Source organism: Trachinotus anak, unplaced genomic scaffold, assembly GCF_046630095.1.
Source record: "Trachinotus anak isolate AG129_WGS33_773 ecotype Australia unplaced genomic scaffold, CSIRO_AGI_Tana_v1 ptg000002l, whole genome shotgun sequence".
In the NCBI taxonomy this organism is placed as follows: domain Eukaryota; kingdom Metazoa; phylum Chordata; class Actinopteri; order Carangiformes; family Carangidae; genus Trachinotus; species Trachinotus anak.
In genome coordinates, this window is record NW_027273853.1 from 17,753,018 (window position 1) to 17,776,085 (window position 23,068).

Here is a 23,068-nt window from a genome sequence, read left to right on the forward strand (position 1 = left end):
ACCACTGTCTGCACAGTACGTAGGCATGCTTGTGCGTAGATGAACAAAGTTCTGTGAGCCTTTCTCTCTGTCTCAGCCTAACATGGAAAAACGCTGTACATAAGTCAGTACAATAGCCTCTTAGTGCACGCATGTCTGTTTGCACATACTGAGACAATTCTTCACCCAGCTCGCTGAAAATTCCTGTGGACACATTTCACTGTGATGTGCAAGAACCACACAAAAGACTTGTCAGCGGGCTCCAGCTACTGTATGAACCATGCAAGAGAGTGAGCATACAGGACTGAAGCTACCCCATTCCCTGTTGGGCTCAACGCTCGGGATCCTAAGCGGATTTACAGTACGATATCAGTGCTAAGCAGAGTGTTCATTACAGGTATCAGGAGTTGAAGTTGATAGTAGAGTTAAGAAAGGAAATGCTGACATGTAACTAGAGAGAGGGGGTAATATTAAGGCCAGATTATAATGCTGAACATTATCATTCTAAAAGCAGGCAGTGGTAGAAAGAGAGAAAGTGGAGAAGAGAGGAAGTGAGCATCTATATATTTTTTGTGTCCATGTGTGTCTGTCCAGAGCCAAGTTATAAAACTGCTGTGATGACTATGCAAGACATTTGGAATAATACATTCGCACATTTGTGCGAATGTATTATTCATTGTATTAGACATTGTATTAGACATTCTCACAGTATTTATAATATTAACAAATAAATTAACAGAGCATGACATTGGCCGTTTTGTGCCAGCAGGCGCAGCAAAATTATTATTATTATTAAAAAAAAAATAATGCTGAATGTATAATGAAGTATTTGTGTTGACAAGTGCAAAGTGGACAATCAGACACAGACACACACACACGTGCACACGAGAGACATCCTTTCCTCTTCTCAGCTTTTTGCATGAAAGCCCAGGGAGTAGAATCAGATAGCAGGGAGCACTCGTCATGCACAATCGGCCATGAGTCTCTCTCTTGACGAGGCCATCCGTCTTACAGCATTTTCCAGAACAATCTCGCGCCAGACTAGCCTTTAGCTTCAGTGCCTGGCAGCACCAGCTGCTATGCTCTGCCAGTCGTGCTTGCACAGGGAGCAAATGCTCCATTGAGGAAGAGATAAGTAAATGTTCTTTATTCCATGTACAAAAGCAGTATTGTACTATGTACCTTGACAAAAGCTGATAACGCAGGCTTGTAGCAGACAGGACTCAGTATATGAGTCATCTGAATGTGAACAATAAAGACAAAAAAGATGTTGCAGGGGAAGAGTTCAGTTTGTTCCTGAATTTTGGTTACTTTATATGTTAGCAGAAAAAAAATTAAAAGACTTAAACGAGAAAATATTTATTAGAAATATAAAACAGTATTGCATATTGTTTCATCTTTCTCTATGCAGCATGAACATGCTGTGGTCACCTACATACTGTATATGGCCAGAGTGCACATGTGCCAGTGTATGAAAACTTAAAGAGGCTTGACTTAAAGAGGGAAGACAGAGAGATAACTACATGGAAAGTGAAAACTGCTCTTGGGAAAGCTCTTTTTTCTTTCTCAGAGGAGAGGGAGGCCGTCTGAAGAGGTTATTTATTTTTCATCTGGAGATGGAAACTTAAGAGCGTTGGGGAGAGCCCCAGTGGAATTACTGACTGGAGATGTACCCTCCTGGGGCTACTGTCTCTCTCTTCTCCTTCTTTTTCCCTCTCCCTCTCACTTCCCATCTCCCACCTTTCTGATCTTCACCAGAGAGCTGCCACTGTCTCTATGGGAGAAGGGGGAAGAGGAGAAGAAAAAGAGGAGCTGCTCATTCTCGATGCCATCTTTGCCTGCCTCACAGTCAAACTCTATTCATCCCACACTCCTGTGGTCTGCAGAGCTCTCCTTGGCTTTGCTCAGCTGTATCTGCACCATGCAAGCTGAGCCGAGTTGTTCTTCAGACTCCTCCCAGGCTTGTCGGTCTCTACGTGGGAAGCATAGCTTCTTATCCCAGCCCTCCTCATTAACAGCATTCCCATCACACTCCAGAGTCATTAAAAGAGCCACTTGTCCTCCCCCATCCCCTCTGGTGTTTTCCTTTCATCATTCCATTTCTCTGTTCGGATGAACCGGCACTCTGAATGTCTTGGCTGACACCTTTACTCCACCAGGACCAGAGTGAATTATTGGGAGGGAGAGAAGTGGAGCTACATAAGCTTTGTAAAGCTGCTTCTCTGTGGCATGTTCCAGGCATTCTGCTGTTGTCATGGGAGCCCATGAAAGGCTGCCTTTCTGCTCCCTATTTCTCTTAATGAACAAAGGTGTCAAAAGCATCCTTATATTCAGGTCATTTGGGAGGTTCCCCATAGCTGCAAAAAGTCAAGATACTAAAAATAAGAGTGCTGCAGAAAGTATGCAAGGGAGTTCATACTTTCAGACCAACGTGAGGCAACCCCTTCCTCTTTCAACCATCCAGGGAGGGATCCAGGCCTTGTATCACTGCAGTTTTTCAGCAAGCACGTAATTAAGATGACATTGTTGCAACAGTAAAGCGTTCCTCAGCAGCAGAGCTCCTGTGTAAGAATTCTCACTCTACCCCAAAAGTTTGCCATTTCCACCTGACTTCTGTCCACATCCTGACTGCCATGCCACAGCATGAACCTTCTCTGCTATCTAATTGTATAAGCTGGATAAAAAACAGGATGTGGAATGATGAACCATCACATGCTTTTACATTTCTATGGAGGGAGAGAGAAAGTGTGCAGCAGAAGGGGGAGGACCTGCTGCAAGAGCAGAGTAGGGTTTGTATAGACACACTTGTCATTATTCCTCAAATAGAAACAAGCCTAGTCTCTGCTAATCTCCCTCACAACAGTAACGAGAAAATGGACTTTGCTTTCACTGCCTCTCAAAGCCACGAGCTAACAATGGATGTAGGAGAAATCAAATTTGCACCCCCCGCATGATTTCTTCTTTCCTTTGCCTGTCCCTTGCTTCCTCTTCCTCCCTCCACTCTATCTTTCTCTGTACTCCATCCCCCACCTAGTTAACTTCATTGGTTGGAGAGGAAGAATGCTGAGGATGCAGCACTGAGGAGAAACCAGCATCAATTAGACTCTAAAGTGCACTTTATTTTTTTGTCCCCATCATGCCAAATTAAATTACCCTATAAGTAAATAAATAAAAAAAAGAGCAATGGAAAAGCAATGAACTTTAATTATCGAAGCAGAACCTCGACATGGGTCATTGCTCACTTCGCTCCTGTTCACTGTGTGCTCTCACACTGCACATGTGCTGGACTGGAGCCACTGTTTTCTCGTGCTCAGAGATGTGCATTTCACAAAATCAGTCTTGTGCTTAATGGTCAGACCTACCCAGTCACATATCATAGTTTGATACATACCTGTAAGCCCTATTAGCCCCTTCACATGGTCCTACAATGATAGAATAACACTGTCAATCAACATTGCTTCAAACATCTTATGAAACAACAGAGAGCTGGTCACACTTGTTACAAAGCTTTGTGCTGTTGCTTTTCTCATTCTCCTCTCATGTTCTCTTTCCGGCTTGGTTGGGATACACACTGTATGTCACAGAAGAGATCAGACCGCTTTGACAATTCAGCTGAGAACACTAGAGACACAGTGGGAGACAAATTAAATATGATAACTAAGATCATGGTTCCCCCCCATGTGGATTGGATAGATCGGGTAACACGTGTGTCTGAGAGCGAGCGAGACACAGAGGGAGGGGAGAGAAAGTGCGAGACAGCAGCTGTGATTCTCCCCTATTTCTTTTTTTTTGGGAGAACTGCCAGGTCAGATGGCATGGCACGACATGACCTGTGTAAAATGTTACTACCATTTGCCAGTGTGTTATCGCTCTATTTTAAGTGCCCAGTGTAAATTCTGAACTGTACTGAAAAATATGTGGAAGGAAGATCTGGATGGAACGCCAGGAGCAACCTTTCATTTAAATCTACTCGTCTTCTCTGCTGCAGTAAATTGTCAATAGAGAGCTTAAATAAAATGGCTGAAGGCATCTCATGACTAAAAAAGGCAGTGTGTTACTTAACAAGTCAGAACAAAAAACTGAGGTTATTATATTCTTCTGCTCGCTTTCACAAGGCATATTGCTTTGTAACAGCGGTTCCACTAAATACTAAATATGGGGTCTGCAAGAATTATCACGCAAATTTACGATTTTGCTCCATTGTCGTGGATGCATGTAAACGTATATCACAAGATTGTACACAGATTATCAAGATGCATTCAATGATCCAGGAGATATCAGGGCCTTAAGCAAAATAAGAGCAAGAGAATTAAAGAGCAAGTGAGATGAGAGGATGAAACAGGCCATAACTGTGGTGTCACAGGTAACAGACAAACCTGTTGAAATGTCCTTGTTTTCTTTCACATGTGCATATTAAATATATATCATGACATTTGTTTTTATTTTGTGACATGGGTGCTGTGTTTGTAATTTTTTTTCCCAAGGTCAGGAAGGGTTGGTTCAATATCAGATTTAAAGAACATTAAGACAAGGTGACTAAGGCAAGGTCATGCAATATAAGGATCAGCTTGTCTTTATATCTTACTTCCTGAAATTCTGAAAAAAACAAAAAAACATTTTTTATTGCATGATGGTCAAACTGAACACCCACCTTTGCTCCTTCGATACCTCAATGACACCGCTGGTGAATTTTTTATAATGTGGATGCTGTAGGTAGTAGTTGGGTCTACAAAGCACTTGATTTTAATACTGCAGAGGTCCCATCTTATACCAATTTTCCCCCTAAACTTAACCGTACCTCAAACATACACCAAGCAGATAAGAAATGATATGTTCATGTTGTTTTGTGTTTTGGTTTTTGTTTTTTTGCATTGTTTTAGTTTAGTTCTGTAATGGTATCTGTGACAAACATAAAACTTTGTTGAGATTACATTGTCAATTATACAGTAGGCTACAAGGTTCAAGGTTAAAGCTGAAGACCTATTGTCTTTTAGTATGAGGACTTGTCAATCTCGTTTGCTATTTTAATATGTCTGTCTATCCATTTATTTACTCTTTTTAGTGTAATGGTGACCAGTAACATATGGTTACATCCTTTACTTTACATTAGTTAAAAGTAAAAAGAAATAGGAACAAGCCAAATGGGGTACCGTCCTAACAAACATGACCGTTCTTGGTACTCTCACTTTAATCTCTGTGGTGCTAACTCATAAACACAGAATGGTTTTGCAATAAGTGAGCCCACATAACTCTTTTTCTGAGCAGCAGCCCAGTTGGCTTGTATGTGGATAATGGTAAATGCTAAATTATAATGAAGCTGTAGCACAATAAGAGATAAGTCAAAAGGTCAACAAACTGACTCAGTAATGTCAGTTACACACAATATTTTTCTCAGGTTACAATAATATTAGCTAAAATTAGCCACCACAAGCTACTGGTCATACCAGACTGCACAGACTGACAGAGGGAGGCTTCATTTTATTGTGTATGAATCATCCAAATGATATCGTCAAATGCTATTTAACAGCTTGAACTGGCTAGCTTCTGGCGAGGTGTGGTTGAAAGGCAGATTTTGATCAGTTCTAAGAAGAGCGATTGTGATTACGTAAGAAGCAAATATATACATTACCAAGCTAAAAATCCATTTCAGTCACAAATAATTTATAGATGACTCAGTTTTAAACTGAGAAGATACCACTTACAGACACTTAGATCACCTTCGAAAGCATGTTACCACTGATGCTCACAGCCACCAAAGGATCAATTTCAATGAACAGGAAATGAATCAGCCAACGCAGCCTTCTCCTTTACATTCTCACACTCACGCACCACTGCTGACTTCCTTGTCGGAATAGGCCTGTTATACAATTGAAATATGTTGAATCATTATTCGTTGGTGTCATCTCCTGGTGGTTTACATAACCAGGATTTAATAATAGAACAAGTGCGCGAATGCTCTCCCACAATACTACTGGTGCTCCCTGTCCAAGAATGGGTACTCAGGTTTTGTTTTCTATTTTCAGAATGAGTCAGGCAGAGAGCCATAGAGAGACAAAGAGAGAGAGAGAGAGAGAGAGAGAGAGAGAGAGAGAGAGAGAGAAAGAGAGAGAGAGAGAGAGGAGAAGCGAAATGAACCGAAGAAGTACATTTCCCCTGTCACACGCCTGCCGTTCACCCTGCAGAGTCACGGACATTTTGGCCTCTCCGGTTTTACAGGTGGAAAAATGTTCTGAGTGGTTGTGAATTTAATTTGGCTTCAGAAAGCATGGATCAAAACAGAAGAGTACACAGCTTTGCTTCAGATTTGCTCACGAGACAAGGCGCTGTTTCAGTTTCAACTTGAACACATATCCTATTACATATAATGCCAGAGCTATAAGCTGTACACAGCACTTGGAGCTGCGTCTGCACCAACGCATCGTCACAGACTGCAACTTCAGCCAGTAATGAATTTTTACGTACCGCACATGTGAAGAGACCCAACAGACACAACCACACAACCACGCACACGTTTTTGGGAATGGACACAGAGGCGGTATAGATTCTAGTGTGTTTATCAGGTCTTGGCACAGATAGGCTCCGTCTCTTTGTTAAAACACACAAATTATTGGCTTTCAAAATGTAAAATGATGAAAAATTCAAAGCGTGTGCTTTTACACAGGAAGTCTGACAAATTTGGAAACCGTAAACCTTCTTTGCTGACAAATTACTGGCGGACAAATTACAGAGCTTCAGCTGGAGACGAACAAAAGCCTGACTGAGGGACACGCTCAGCTGGCAGACATTTAACTTTAGCTGGAGACCTCGGGAGTGTGTATGTGTGTGTGTGTGTGTGTGTGTGTGTGTGTGTGTGCGTGAAAGAGAGGGAGAGAGACAGAGAGAGATTCCATGTTAGCAGTCACATCACATCACAGTTTGCAACCACATTGATTAAGAGAGTCACCATGCAGACTAATTTGGACATGGAGCAGACTAAACGATTACTGGCAACCACTGATTTTATGTGAGGACATCAGAAGACTTAAATGGCCTCACCATAACTCATTTTTTATGCAGCTTTTCCTTATTTTATTCATGTACTGCATGTGTAGGCATTGGTGAATAATGCATACAGTATATTCACGTGTGTTATTATTTGTATGTAGACATGTGTTATCAGTCCTGTGTGTGCGCATATCTCTGTGTGGTTATAGCAGGGGAACTGCATGTGAGTATGTCGTACTGTATGTGTGTGTGGGTGTTTTATTTATCTCTCTCTATTTGAGGATGTGGCCCTTTGAGAGACTCAAAACAAATTCTATTGTAAACCCAGAGCTACTGAGGGACTGCAGGAGCCAAAGCCATCCATCAGAGCTGGACATATCCCCCATATGCAAACAAATGAATTAGAGCACTCGCCTCCCACTGGGCCCACGACACAGCAGAGCAAAATAGGGTGCAAGGATGTTAGGAGAGGTGAAGGAATGCAATATAATAAGATGAAGATTAGAAAACCCTCTTGTGGCACCAAAGTGAAAGGACAGGCAAATATAAGGATAAATGAGGAATAAGGTCAAGTGAATTGGTTCTGTGCAAATGAGACGAGCCCAAGACGAAGCGTTAAAACTCTCCACCTCTTTTGAAGTATATGGTGCTGAAGACAGTGTGGCAGTGTAAGATCTGTGCTTATCCTTTAAAGGGTCTGTAATCACTGGAAGTGGGCGCACAAGAACCCGACTGCACACAGCTGTGTGTCACTTTTTGTGGCACTGTGGTAGCTGTCGTCCTCTAGGAATGATTAACCCAGAAGAGCTTAATATAGAAAGAGAGGAAGAAATAGATGGGAGAGAAGGATGAAGAGCAAAAGAGAGAGACAGAGAGAGAGGAAGAGAGAGAGAGAGAGAGAGAGAGAGAGAGAGAGAGAGGAGGGCATAGAGGACATAATTGTATTCCATGGAGAGTCTACTCTTTACCTCTGCACATCAAACCATGCTCACCACCGTTTAGCAATCTGTCTGCTAATTAATCATGCACTGTAATCAGTCAGAGGCACTGAAAAACTGTGTGTGTTTGTGTGGCTGTGGGAACATGGTGTGTGTTATTTGCTACTGCAATGTTCTGTCTCTGGCTACAATGTTCATGCAATCAAGCTTTGACGTTTAGGGTGCAGCTAGGTTTAAGTTGCTATATTGTTGCTTCCCTATGCTCCAGCGTTGTCTTCTATTTCAGCAACTATGAACCATCTTGTGTTGATGACTCACTCCTGGATAACTGTGTCTGTTGTGAGCTTGTTAGCCTCAGAAATCAGAGCAATGAACAATGGATAATGTATCTCCCAATTCTGGCAAAGCATATTCTCTAGTAGGTGAAAACGGGTGCAGTATTCATTATACCGATAATGATCTCCAGAGTGGTGATATCACAGTAATTGGGGATGGACTGACTGCATTGCCACCAGGGTGAGCAATCATGTCTGCAGCTATTCTGGCTAATTGTGACATGGTGGCAGCGGCAGCAGGGGTGGGCTGGGTTAGCATCCGACACAGAACACCAGCCAAGCCTGCTAGCTCACATACAGCCATCAGTGCTAATCTCCCGCTATGTGCTAACAATAGTGCTGATGTGCTCGCTTTCTGGAGGAGCTTTGCTCCCCCCCCAAGCCTGCCTTGTTTGTGCAAAGCAGCCAACCGTCTTTAGCTTTCCCATTACCAAGGGAACAGTAGAGCTGAAATCGGCCGGGGCATTGTCAGTCCCCTGGAATGGCTGTGTGATTGAAGGCACACAGGTTACCGGATTTAGCATCACATGAGCTGAGAAATGTGGAGGATGTGGATAAACAATTCTCTAAACCAATTACCTTGCATAAAGCACATTGAGATTAGTGAAAGAGAAAAATCTGAAGCAGGATAGAGGAGATGAAAGAGGAAGATACAGTACTTAGTGTTTAACAGAGCAGAGACAAGAGAGTTTGGAGAGAGAAAGTGAGAGAGTGGAGAGACCTCAGTGGCTAGACGAAGTATTAGGAACACCTTTTAAAATAATGCAAGTCAGCACAAAAGCAATACAAACTTGAATGTTATGAATTGAACGATACAGATTTGAATTATTCAATGCAAGAGCTGCAACTCTGGGTTTGTATTGAGAAAAACACACATTGATGGTTGATACATGTGGAAACGGATTCTTTTTAAACATTTACTTCATCCCCTTCTTCATGCACAGCACTGCAGTCCTCTACTGTTTAACACTAAGCAGCTCCATTACAGTAACATTATAGTGCCTTGCCAAAGTGTGCATTAACTGACAATAGCTGGTGAATGATAGGTAGGGCTCACGGACACCAATATTTCACAGTAAAATAACCTGATTTTCTAAAAGAAGCTGATTAGTTTAAATTGATTTCCTCCTGACACATTAAAATCACTGTTGATCACTGTTCACCACAGTTTACAGTATAGATAAGCCACCACATAACCTATTGAGTTGTAAGGACTGGGCTGGAACACACTAGTTATAAATAATCTAATTAAAGGTATGTGTTGCTTACTCGAGAAGTATTTTCTTTTCCCATTGTTTACATTGTCTACAGTTCAATGATTTTTTTTTTTGGATTTTTTTTTTTTTTTGTTTTTTCAGTACACATCCTCATTGACATTCATAAATAGGATAATAAATGATTATGTACTAATGATACCCGACTGTATGTTAGCCAAGTTGGCCTCTTTTTCTCAGTCTTACACTGTTACACCCTGCATTTTCTTACATATTTATAAGCATATGTGGTCCAGCACATTTTGTAAGGTCTTTAAATCCTGTGACCGCCCCTGGGCATTGAGCTTAAAACATGGCAAATTACATTGGACCTCAGCTGTACTGAAAAGGGGAGGGCTCCCCCCACGGTATGTCAAAGCATAATCCTCTATTTTAACACACTCCCTCAAGCTCCTTCTTTATTTGTCTGTCTGTATTTTTCTCTTCAAACACCTTGAGGTTATTCAGGAAGGTTTCCTCAAATTTCCTCTAGCATTCGAGAAATGGCATCCAAACTGCCATTCAAAATGCTAATTTGTTGCAAAGTCCAGAAACAGGAGCATCATTATGCCAGAAGCTTCCTTGATTAGGTAGAACGAGAGAGAGAGAGAGAAAGATTTCCCAGTCCCACGAAGCTGAATGACAGCCAAAGACGCAGTTAGAGAAAGTGGGACTGCAATGTCACACACGACAGCAGGTTAGTGGGCATCTGGCAAGCAGACTTAACTTGCTGTCTGAGTTCACGAGCAGGTCTGACACACCAAAAGCCACAGCAACCACGATAAGCACACTGGACGTTTGGAGCACACAGCTGTCTTCTTGGCCAGTAACCCATTTTCAAGGTGAGGGAGGCATTAAACTAAGTGGGTAATACATTTCACAATCAAATAAAAGAGATAATAATGTGCCTGTAGGAAGTCCTAGTCATTTGTCTATTCAGTGCCAAAATAAAGTATGCTTACCAGGGTCCACAAAGGTGAATTAGGGTGCATTGCTCCCTCAGATCATATTAAAGCAGTGGCTCTCAAACAAGGGAGATGGATAATTTTTTATTGGTAGCTTCCCCTATCACTGTTTTTAATGTTGAGCTTTAAATGTTATTTACGATGGAAATAATACAGTCTTCTGCTTCAAGGAACATTTCAAGGTGGCGTGAATGATATTGTGCCCAGCGACTTGCTGTTAGAAGACTTACTAGTCAGCCTTAGACCAGCATATACCGGTGATGTTTGATGTCTGAGATACATTTTTCAAAAGCAGAACATGTAAAATAAAAAATAAAACATTCTTCCTTTTTTCAAGTTAAGATACAATTTTGTTAAAAGACACCCTTCCTTAATCAATACTCAGAGAGGTTCTATTAGTTGTTACAGGTCATGTTAATAAACTTTGTAACCAACAGGAATTCACTGTCTTTAAGATTCTTTTCTACATGTTGTGTTACTGTTGCAATGACAATGACAGCAGGGTATCAACAAAGTGCTGATATTGAAAAACGAAACAACTAAAAGGCAAATCCTGTGGGCAGACAAATGTAACGACGACTGAAAACATTTGAAAACAAATTATTCCACTTCAAGAAATTAATGCTGGACTTTCTCATTGAAGCATACGAAACAATACAGTTCTTGTTAGCATGTTCCAGCATTGCTCCATCAATTAATTTGGATTAGGGTCCACTTCACAGAGGCTGTAATCACAATGCAGCTGATCCTTTGATGTTGGAACAAATGAGTACAAAAATGGCAGAACAGTCTTATGAAGATTTGTCCTCTTATTTCACCACAGAGAACACTAGATCTCCCCTAAGTCAGTGAATCTCTTCTCCCTCACAATGATGAAATCCTCCATTGTCGCGTTAAATGAGAGGATGGAGGATCCTAGCTATCTGGGGTAAAAAAAAAACAAAAAAAAAACCCCTCCTCTACATGTCCCCTGTTTGCCCAGCCATCCACTGAAGTCTATTTGCATTTTTGACATTTATGGGTGTGCTTCCTGCACTTGCGGTATAATTTATTTGACTTATACAGCTCATTTACAGATTGATAGCTGCCATTCTTAACTGGCTATAATGAATGCCTCATCGCTGCACAAAAGTTACTGTGCTGGATCTGACGTTATGCCAGAGACTCCACAGAGCCGCTTTCATTCTTCATTAAAATCTAATTTGTCTTTGGAAGACAGAAGCCAGTGTAACACCCCCTGTTTTTGTATGCATCGTTTTACTCTGTACTAGGAAACACAATTTGCCATTAAGGTTCATCTTTCAAAACTGAACACTGAAATGAAACTAAAAGAAGTATTCCAATTAGAGTCACATAGAAAGTGCAGCGCAGGGTGAAGTTTGTGGTTGATGGTCCTCAATACCCACAGCGATAAGGACATGGTGAGGCAGCCGTTCCTGACTTATGCATCCCGCAATCGGGATGTCACTTTCATTTGTCCTTCAAAAGACCTTATGCTGTCTTATCAGTCAACCAGGGATGTCCATTGTGGTCTTGTCCAGAATATGATAGGAAGAACTTGTTTCTGTTCTGCGTCCTCACTAAAGTGGTTTTACCTTCTTAGCCGTAAGGGACACCTCACATTCATATGACCTCTTTTAACTACAAAATGCCACATTCCAATTCAAGCATCGCTAAAAGAAATAGCACGGTAGAATTGTGCCTTAGAGCAGGGAAATATGCAGTATGATGTCGTGGACATGATAGGGCCTTTACAGAATAAAGACACACCTAGAGATGAAGCTAATGAGTACAGAAAGAATCTGAGTCTCTTTTATGCTCAGATTAGTGTTATGCTAATGCAGAGCACACTGGTGGGGGGAGGAAGAGGAAGGATTGCATGCCAGTGACTGTAGGGGTCCCACCTGTTTCATCAGACACAGAGGACCCTTTTAACCTGTCCACACTGTGCTAAACACACACACACACACACACAGACACACACACACACACACACACACACACACACACGTCTCCCATAGGGCTTTGTCATCCCCTGCAAAAACAGCTCATTCTGGATTTGCTTTTGAAACGGCTGATTTAACATAGACCACCTGGTTTCAAGTCTGTTTTCCCTTGTCTCTTTTTCAACGCAATGTGACACAAAGAGAGCCGATTACCCTCCAACACTGCACGCAGATCAGATGCAGATTTAAATCAACACACACCTTTTCATTTCAATGGCATTGGGAAAGAGGGAAACCTACATCACAGAAAGGAGGTCGCAAGCGCCATAACCGCTTTTCAGGAACACAAAAGGATAAATTGAAGAAGAGCTGTACACAGTGATCAACCTTTGTTCCCTACACCCACGCCCGCATCCGCTTCAACATACAAACAATATTGTTTTCACACACACTCATATACCTCTGAACCACGCAGTCCCGGAGAGAAAAGGCAATCCTCACACCTCATGAATATTACAATGAGCTGGATCTGGGTCATTAATATGACACAGTTGTTACACTGGAGCCCAATTAGCAGTCAACATAGAGCCGGGAATGTTCCCCTGTTACTGTACATAATCACTATACCACTACGACAGACTCCAGAGCAGCGAAGGATCAAACCACACAATCACATACATGAAATATCAAGGACTCTTCTTCTACAGATAGGTTGACTAGATTAAGAGGTCACGGCTGCTTGAGAATAATCACTCAAAAACATTAAGAAATAGTATGCCTGAGCATCAGACTTCCACACTGCATAAAATCATCTACAATAAACAAACAAAATATTATGTAATGTTATCAAGCAAATATCTCCCATCCAGGCAAGTCAAAATGACTGGATAAGATTCCTTGAAAATCTGCAAATATAAAGTTCTATCCACCACGAAACACTATCTGACTTAAAGCTAAGGTTTATAAGCTTAAAAGTGCAAAGACAAATCTGAAAAATTGGTAATGAAGTCATCCACCTCTTTCACAAAAGTTCACACTGCCCTAGCCAGATCCGGCCCTCCTCTGTGCAGTCAGTTTAATCAAGGAATCACTATTGCAGCAAAAACTTGATCCCTCACGGGCTTCCCACCCACAAACACTGGTAAAAACAATTCACAACAAAGCTGACAGTATCACTGCCGGGAATTAAACACTTGTCTATGTCGTGTGGACAAGCATTTAGCCCTCTCTTCCCCCATGTGTCCAACATGAACTCTGAAATCATTCCCCAGTGTACAAGCCACTTCCTTTTAAAATAAGTCATCTTGTGTCAAGAATTTGTATGGTCAAGTGCTTTTTGAGGCAATCTGCCTGAAATCTAGAAAGTTTTTGAAAAATATTGAATTCTATTGGAAATTATTTGACCAATTTGGCAGGTTCTTAGCAAACAAGGCTTTTAGCAGTCAGTAGCAGACAAAATGACTTGTTAAAGCAGTTTTTTTCTTTTTTTTTTGGCATTGATAGGATGATGATGATGATGATGATGATGATGACATGTTGGATGTTTAGCAAACATGTTGCTTCTTAAAAACAACCCAAACAACGATTCTAATGAAGACAAGGAAGAGGGATTTATTTGAACTCAGTGAGTTACTCTTGCTTAGTCAGCATTAAATAATCTTTTTATCCTCAAAACAAGTACAACTGGATTTCCATTCCTAATATTCTGTAACATTATTCTACTTACATAGTTTTTGCAGTGCATACATTTGACTTAATAGAATATAACTGTAACAATACTTTTCCTTGAAATCTACCTGTATCTGTCAATGGTTAAATTGTGTTTATTTATTCACTAAAAGAAAATGAAATATAACAAGGCCTCAAATGGACATAGTAGTAAGTATCTTTGCTAACGTTGTTAGGACTTGGCATTGACTTCCATTCGTTGTGGACAGCTGTACCCAAACCATGATCTTAACCATAAGTACCGCTGCAGCTTTATTAGCTGAGTACGTTTTGAGTACATTTTTTGAACCATGAACCATTGGAGCTTTAAAACTCAACTGTCATCAATTATAAAATAAAGCTTTTCTTCATGTCATCTTGACAAGCTGCAAGGATTTCTTTACATGAGGTAGCATTTGCTCAGGATTAATTCTTGTTGTGTATGAGGGAGATTACCCATTAACCAGGCATGCTTGTGCTCTCTCCATTCATCCAGGCCTTTCTGCAGCTTGAAGCATTTCTCTTCTCTCTCACACATGCGGTGGAGGAGCGGACTGACAGCCCCTGTCACAAGGCCTTGACCTGAGCAGTGAAGCACACTGGTACCTCAGCAGACTCCATAGAGACAACTTGGATTAAATCAAGTGTAAGTCTATCCTTGTCAGATCAAAACTATCATAGTAGGGCAGCCTTGCCTACATGCAGGTGCCAGAATGAGTGACACATTAAGGTCAGGGACAAACAGGGCAAGTGAGTGAGTAGGTAGCAAGAGAAATACACAAAGACACCAATACTCACATTCATACACACGCATATATAAACACACAAATCATGTACGCATACATGAAAATGCACTCATGAGTAAAAAAAGATAAATGATTGTAAGCACAGAACATGTATTTCTATGAGGTTTTTGTGTGTGTCAAACGTTTAACAGTAAATGTGTTTCTTTGCAATTTATCCTACTGGTGTGTCTTTATAGGTGTGAGAATCTGTGGTCATGGACACAGGGGGCTTTTTTTCCCTCGGCATGATCAAATATGCAATGTCTGTAATATAGCTCAACAGTCAGAGAATGTGTGACTGCTAGCTGGGGTGTGACCACGCTGTGCTGTATTGTGGGGCTTTGACTCAGGACCAGACTCCCGCTGTGAAGCTGAGCTGAGCTACCATCTGATTGCCAGCCTGATTGGGTTTATGAGTAAAAAAGCAGATTTGGGAGACAGACGGCAACGCTCCACCCAGATGTCCACATCCCAGACTCTCATTCTGCACCCCTGGGTCTGCAGAAGGCACTGGTTTAGGAGGGCACAAGCATGCGCTTTCACACATGCGCACACACACACACACGCACACTAATGTAGCAAGTGTATAGAAAAATTATGGTTTATTCATTCATTATTGATTATGAGCTCTCTGTTTTTGAAAAATTTAAGCTCTGCAGATAACACACCACAGTTTTCCACAGTTTTTTACCATTTCAGTTTTCATGTTACATGAACAATATACATATAACCACATGCATGGGGATTTTTTTTTTCTTAACCAAAGAATGGGTAGCTGCCTGTTCAGTAGTCACCGCATGATGAAACTAGTCTACTATTGCCGGTGTTAGTGCAGTGTAGCTCAGGGTGACACCCTGATAAAGGCTACTGAAATGCATTGCTTTTAAATATTAGCTTTGTGATGTGCTTTCAAAGGGCAGAACTTTTCATTTCCTTTTCTTTTTAATTTTTTTTAATTGATTCATGCATTCTGCAACAGCAGCAAGGTTGCAACTGATGTTTTTGCCCTTCAGCTCAACCTACTTCCAGGTTTCCTGTATTTTGATTATTTCACCTGAGGAAACTGTACTGAAAATTAAGTGGATCCCAGTCAAAATGTAATTTCTGCTTTATTGGATAGCAGAAGATACAAAATCTTTGTAACTACCCCTGCAGATAAAGCTTGCAATTTGTCATGGACAAAAACCCTTTATGAAAGATATCCTTTTTATCCACCGGGAGAAACCCATCAACTCTAACGGGTCAAGTATCCATTACAGCTACAGGGCATTTTCTTTTCATCTCAAAAACAACACTTAAAGTTAAAATGTAAGAAGTGCATCCTCTTGCATGCACATGCACTTACTTGTGTCTACTTCTACAGTGGCTAATTTTGGTTGACATGACACAGGCTGCATGGGAAGAAAACTCACATTAATGAACTTAGATAAGAACCACCTCTCAGACTCTGTGCATTTTAAAACAGGCTAGAGTATTAAATTCAGATTCTTGCTGCTTTTGTCACTGAAGGCTGGTGTCCATTGACAACCTATATTTTAGCTAGCACCTCATAAGCTGCCAGGCGATGCAGTAGTCATGGCTCTGTTGCTATGCGACCACTAAAAACCTGTTTGAAGGGCATCTCTCCAGTTCAAATGATTTTAACTTTGAGTATTTAGAGCACGCTGCACCGAGCACGCTCAGCTCACTTTAAATTCCACTGTCTAGAACAAAATATTGAGAAGGCAGCACTTGAGAGGAAGATCTTTTTTTTCCTACTATGCCTTGAGTTTACTATGCCTTGTTTTGCCAATTTTTTTTTTTTTTTAATTATTCTGCTGTGCTTTTTTTTTTCTAAGGTGGACTTCAAGAGCTTACCTCCATGAGGCACAATCTGGAAAAAATAAAAGTAGACAGTAGGAGATAGCCTGCTCCCCTTTCCAGCCCATTTAACCTTTTAATTTAGCAGCAGGAATTAATGTGGTGGCCTGGGCCAGTATCACTTTAAATAGATGTTACCCGGGTGCCCCGAAGACAGGAAGAATCAGCCCTCTGTGCTGCATACTGTATGTATAATTTCTGTTAATGTGTGCACGTCTGTGTGCATGAAAGAATGTTCGTGAGTATTTGCACTGTACTCATGCAAGTTGTTATTAGCGGAACCGTCACACCAGTCCTACCTCGGGTGCTGTCACTGTCATTACAGCAAGCATGTGACATTCCAGTGAGGTCAAGGAAAGAGAAACTGGCTGCAGAGAGGAAGGTGAGGATTACTAAATTGAAAAGACACCATCATCACGACTGGCAAGGTGGGTGATGTAAGGCAAGTGGTGAGTAATGATGCATTCTGAATTCAGGTCAGTGCTCCTAGCCGAAATTCACGAAGGAAGCGAGGAAACAGGGAGATAGTGATGGAGTTGGAAGAATTCCTTTTTAGCCCTGAGTCACAGCGGCAAAAATATTTCAAGCTGTGTTGTTTCAAAATAGCAAAAACAAAAAAAAAAAAAAACGCACCAGCAAACACCTCGCAATGTTGCCACGCTGAACACTTTTATCTATATTCCATTTAATCCACTCCTGTTCCCACGATAACAGTGGCAGGAGAGAGAGAGAGAGAGACAGAAAAAAGGAAGCAATGCTCCCTGGCCTCTAGAATGACAGAATGGCACTTTTATGATGTCTCCCAGATTATTCCCTGAGATGGATGGGCTGAGCTGGAACACCGATTGATTAATCCATCGACTGGTGGAATGTGCTGTGGCCGTCCCCCCTGCTCAGCTGTTCTTTCCCTGGACAGAACATTCAGACAGACACATTGGAGAGGATGACTAATGAGTGGGGCTACTGCTGATGCCGTCCATGTCTATCTGTGTATGTGTGCTGTGCCCAAAATGCTTGCTAGTGTCCGGCTGATAGAGTAGAGTATATTATACAGGCATGAACAACACACAGTCTCAGGTTCAGATGATCCACATCCACAGTGGTATAGATAATTGGAAACAACTCCCTTTCTCTCTATAAAGACTATATGGGGATAGTATTGTGACACTGAGCTTGCAGTGACAAATTGCTATATTTTTACAGCCAGCCAATCTTAACACGACACTCTCTTCAAAGCATTACATACATCATCTACCACCAGCACACCTCAAAAGAAAGTGAGGTGTTTTTTCATTTGTTTTTCTTTTTCCTTTTTTCTTATCGCATTCACAACAGCTGCCTGTGATGCAGACTAGCAACACTGTGTCAGTGGCCATCATGTTAGAGCTTACTCACTGTTGGCTTATGAAAGCATCTTCCAAACCTTAATTCCTTTAAGGTGACTCGCTTCCTGCCTACCTCTGCAACTATGCATGATTAATCGTCATCTGACTGACGGCGGCTGATGTGTAAAAGCAGCAATCACCGGCCATGATGCACTTTTGCAAAAGCTTCACCTCAACATCACTGCTGCTCCTGCTTTGACCTCAATATCCATGTGCTTTTATATTCAAAATGTCCACTGAAATAATTACATGGATCATCATAAACTGGGTAGAATATAGATAGACACATGTTTTTGTTAATCATTTTTTGCAAAACCTCAATGAACTTTGTCAGTTGAGCAGATGTAAAACATTTTCCACAGTGTTTAAACTTTGTGTGACTGCAAATATTCACACAAGGGGGATTAAATATTCCAGTAATAAGGACGTGTTCATGTATGCATTAACCTTTGCTAATTCCAGTATGCTCTGCAGGCTGTTGTAGGAAGTTAAATGCAACACACTCAATGTCTGAATGTGGATTCATGAACAAATTTACAAAACTTATATAAACATAATTAATGCCAATATATAATAAAACCTGTGTCTTTTATCCATTATGTGGATGCTGTCAACCTCATCTTCATTTAAACACTTCTTTTACCTCAAGCATTATGGCTTCCAGCTCCTATAAGGCCTATCACTTCAGACCCCCTGCATCGCACTGCCGGCCTCCCATACAAAAGGCTAGGGAGTAGATAACGGATCACTGTGACTTGTTGAATGAAACCCCCTGTGAGATTTCATACCCAGAGAAGATGAAAAAGGTAGGGGTAGCTCCATTATTGATACAAGTCCTCGGCAGTGAAAGAACTGAATGCTAATGGTGTCCTAAGCTGGGCTTTACAGAGATTAATCCGATTTGAGAAATGAACATTTTATTATATGGCAGAAAGTGCTGGCCCTGATCTGAACTGAGTCACAGGCTGAGGAGGGGAAAAATGACAAAGGGAGAGTGGGAAGGGAACATGGGTATACAGTCTGTCGCTTTGCAAGACCCAGGCACCTCATTGCAGTAGTGCCCTTTTCCAGCTGACAAGTTCATTAATTTTCTGACACGGCTGCTTGGAATGATTTTCAATAGATAAGTCAGACAACAATAGCAGGAGAAATTGGACATAAAACAGACGTCTATGGTAGCAACATTATCAGCTGAAGACTGGCTTTGTGTGAGCAGCAGGAAGTCCCTCTTGGTCCCTCTGCTGCACCTGCTCTGAGGCTATTTCCCACTGCTTAGAAGGACTAATAGGGAAACACTGGGGATACAGCTGTTGTCACGCTAGCGTGGTGAAATAAACAAACACTGATGGAGAGTTTCCCAGTGAATCAGTCAGTTTTAAAGTCATTTGTGCCTTATGCTGGCTGAATCTTTATACAGCCCATGATATCCCAAACCTACAGCCCACATCCATCTCCAAGAAAATCTCCACAGGGATGAGAGGGTTTGAGGAGTGTTAAATGGGGAGGAGGAATAGTCTCTCTACTTATTACTATGAATCACTCTGCGCCCGTTGCCAACAAACAACTGCAATCTTGGGAATATGTAGGGAGGATTTATCATGCTAAAGGCTCTGACAGGGCTGAAACATAAAATCGGCAGTCTAATTTGTCTCCCCAAGGTGATGTAACTCCATCATATGGAGGGCTTTTCTTTCAGTGGGTGAATAATGTTCACCATGTTTCTCACTTTCACAGGTGAGAGAGGCAATTCATTCTTTTTTTCTGAAGAGTGACAGCCACCTCTATTTATGCTTTTACCACCAACACCAGTTTATTACCAACATGACAGACATCTATTTTTAAGCTCACCTGATAGCCGTAAATAGATAGATAGATAGATAGATAGATAGATAGATAGATAGATAGATAGGCTGCTTGCTCTTTATGTTAACTTGAAAAACGCTTGGTACAATTTGTGTTCTAACTTCTTGTATTGCCAATCATCTGTTGCTTCATTGCGTACTGGAAAAGGATTATACCCAGCAGTTTAGTGGCTCAGATTTTTGAGCAATGAGCTTCAGCACCCATGCCTTTTCTAGCTGAGCAGAGGCAGAGCGAAGACGACAGTTTTTAATTTCAGCACCATGTAAGAAGGACAGCTCCCTCCCAGGCTGCCACAGAGGCAGTGAACAAGCACCTACTGTGTGAACCAAGCAAGGGGGGGGGGGGGGGGGGGCAGACCAATGTATGAGACTTGGGCAACAGTCTGAAATGCCAGAGATGTTATCCTTGAATTTTAAATTCTAATGCTGAATATTTTATATAGGCTATTCCATAAATTATTTCTCAAAGGTTACTACAGCATACAGAACCACGTGCTAAATATGGCTGATTTTCAGGTAGTGAATGTAGGTTGAGGTTATGCAGGTGTAGACTGGATGGATGGATGGATGGATGGATGGATTGGGTGCAGTTGCCCTGTCCACATGAGGCATTTTGCAGTCCGAAAAAAGCCGAGCCGGTCGCATTTATGACGCTTACATATTCGCCTTGCTCTGCTTTTCAGACGAGCTAAACTCTTTCTTTCTTCACTGTTCATGACATTTTTTGCTTCGTGCCCGCGCACTCGACTCAAGGGCGCGCAGCGAAACGCAAGCAGACCCGCGAGAGCGCGCATCCTCTCCTTATCTTCCAAATCAGCGCATGATTAGAGCTCTTTTAGTTAGAGGCCGCAGTATCAGTGAGGGAAAAGCCTTGGGGATATTGTGTCCTGATTTAGTTTATATCACTGCGGTCATCAAAAGAAAAGGAAAAAAAAAAAAAAAACTACCATTTTTGAGCATCCAACAGGAGGGACAGGCTGAAGGGGTCTAGTTGTGGTACAGGGACGCATCAGACCAACATTTCCTTTACACAAACACTAACTTACTTGTTCACGAAGACGCCGAGGGCTGCAGGATCCGTGCTTTAGACGGTGAACGGTCCCCTCTTCCGCTCCCTCCCCAAAAACTGCATCGAAAAAACATCCGCAATTCTCAGGCGAATCCGAGGCGATACTTTCTTGCCAGACACATTCTGCTGTTTCCACTCTCAAAACGACGTGATATGTAATCCACACATCAGTCTGGATGACATGGCTATTAACTCTCACAGTGATGATAATGCATCCGATATTTCCTCTTCAGGACGCACGGAGGCACCCACAAGTGCCAGTGTTGAAACTACTCTCCCGATGCAAATTAAGCGCTACCCACTGTGGTCCCAGATTTCTTTTCTTCTTTGTTTTTTTTTTTCCTTTTTTTTCCCCAAATGATGAGTCAGGGCAATGTGGAGTAACAGTGGCTTTCTTTTCCGTCAGATTTAAATTAAATGTTTTAAAAAAAAGTAGCTTCTCCACGCCATGGAAGGAGAACGTCGTGTGGTCAATTTCCAGGTGCATACATCCTGAAAAGCCCGGCACTAGACTGGGTTATTTTAACGTCTTGCTCGCTGTCGTTTTCAAATGTAACTTTTCTTCAAGTCCCTGTTACTTCTCAGTCCTCAACGCTGCTGAATCTGATTAGGTTTCACCTCACAACCCAGTGCGGATTTCACGATGCTTATATCTATTTTCCCTCCTGGTTTTTATCGATGAAAGAAGTCCCGCAGTTTACTGACTGAGTAGGTATCCTGTACACTGGAGAATTGATAAAAGTTGCCGAGATTGGGGATTATCTCTCTCTTCAGGTTCCTCCATTCTCCATTTTCGAGATGAAAAAAAATCTGGGATGCAAGGAGGGGGGGGGGGACGGGGACGGGGGGACGATCCAGCAGGTATCCTCAAGAAGCCTTTAAAACCCCATCAGAGATTCGGGCAGGGGGCTTCAGTTGTGAGGAGCCTTCACCCAAAAGCTCAATTCTTACATGTTTTCCACGCCGAGCCTTGATCTCACCCTGTCTGGACGAGTGCTATAGTTCACCAAAGGCAGTCATCACTTCTGCGCCCACGCTCCATCTATGTATGCATTTCGGCAGTTCAAGCCTCGCCTATCCATTGATGTGACACACACACACAGAAATTGCTAAAGGGTTATTATCCACAAAGTGCCGGCCGTCCAAGCCCTATCTTCTTTTCTTTTTTTTTTTTTAAGTCCTCTCTCCACTGCGGTGTGGTTTAAGCTGCTTCAAATGTGATCACAAATTAGCCCGATCCCATACGCGCAGGCAGGCTGCATCCACCGCTGCGCTTTTACAGTATATACCTCAGCTGCGCTCAGCATCCACGTACCCAAATACAACGCGCGGCGCAGCACTGACGGACACTGAATTGATAAGTGTGCGAGAGGAGGGGGGGTGGGGGGGGGGGGCATCATGTAGGTTACCTCCCACTGACAAGCTGTGCTTCTCTCCAAGTGAGACTGCTCCGCCAGTCACTGCTGGTGGACCGGCGCTGCCGTCCGCCGCAAGACTGAAGCAGCGAGTGCAGGAAATACAGTTTTCCTCCTCTTCTCAGCCTCCATGTCGCTCTGCTTGAACTTCTGGGCCACCTCAGGTTTCTTCACCCCACTGCAGGGAGCCCGTGAACCGAATCTCACCCCCGACGACCGGCATTTAATTCATTGATTCTTTACCTCCGTCCTTCTCATCCATTGGTCAGTTTTAGAAGGGGAAAGCGAATGCTTCAGCGCGCACCCGTTTGTGTACGCGTGTGTACGGTACGTGCGTGCACGGGAGAGAGAGGTGCAAATGCAAAGGGGAGAGAGAGAGAGAGAGAGAGACAGATAGAAAGAGATTCTTCCCATGTGTCTCTTGCAAATGGGACACGAGTGCCACCTACCGACTCCCCACGCCTGTTTCCTGTGTGATCGTGTGATAGTGGCCTCAGGCTGATTGTCGCATAGGATTGCTCTCCCATGACAGACTACGTTTTGTTTACATAGAGATATAGACGCTATATGTGTATTTGAAAACGC

General features: G+C 42.2%; 1 protein-coding gene across 1 annotated transcript in view; it reads right to left on the bottom strand.

Moving 5' to 3' along the window:
* lrrc4ca (leucine rich repeat containing 4C, genome duplicate a) overlaps positions 1-22,783 on the bottom strand; it is a 49,855-nt gene extending 27,072 nt beyond the window's left edge. Inside the window, exon 1 of the mRNA XM_071503170.1 lies at positions 21,046-22,783. The gene's annotated coding sequence lies outside the window, so the exon portion shown is untranslated. The remainder of the gene's footprint in view (positions 1-21,045) is intronic.
* Between the last annotated feature and the right edge of the window lie 285 nt (positions 22,784-23,068).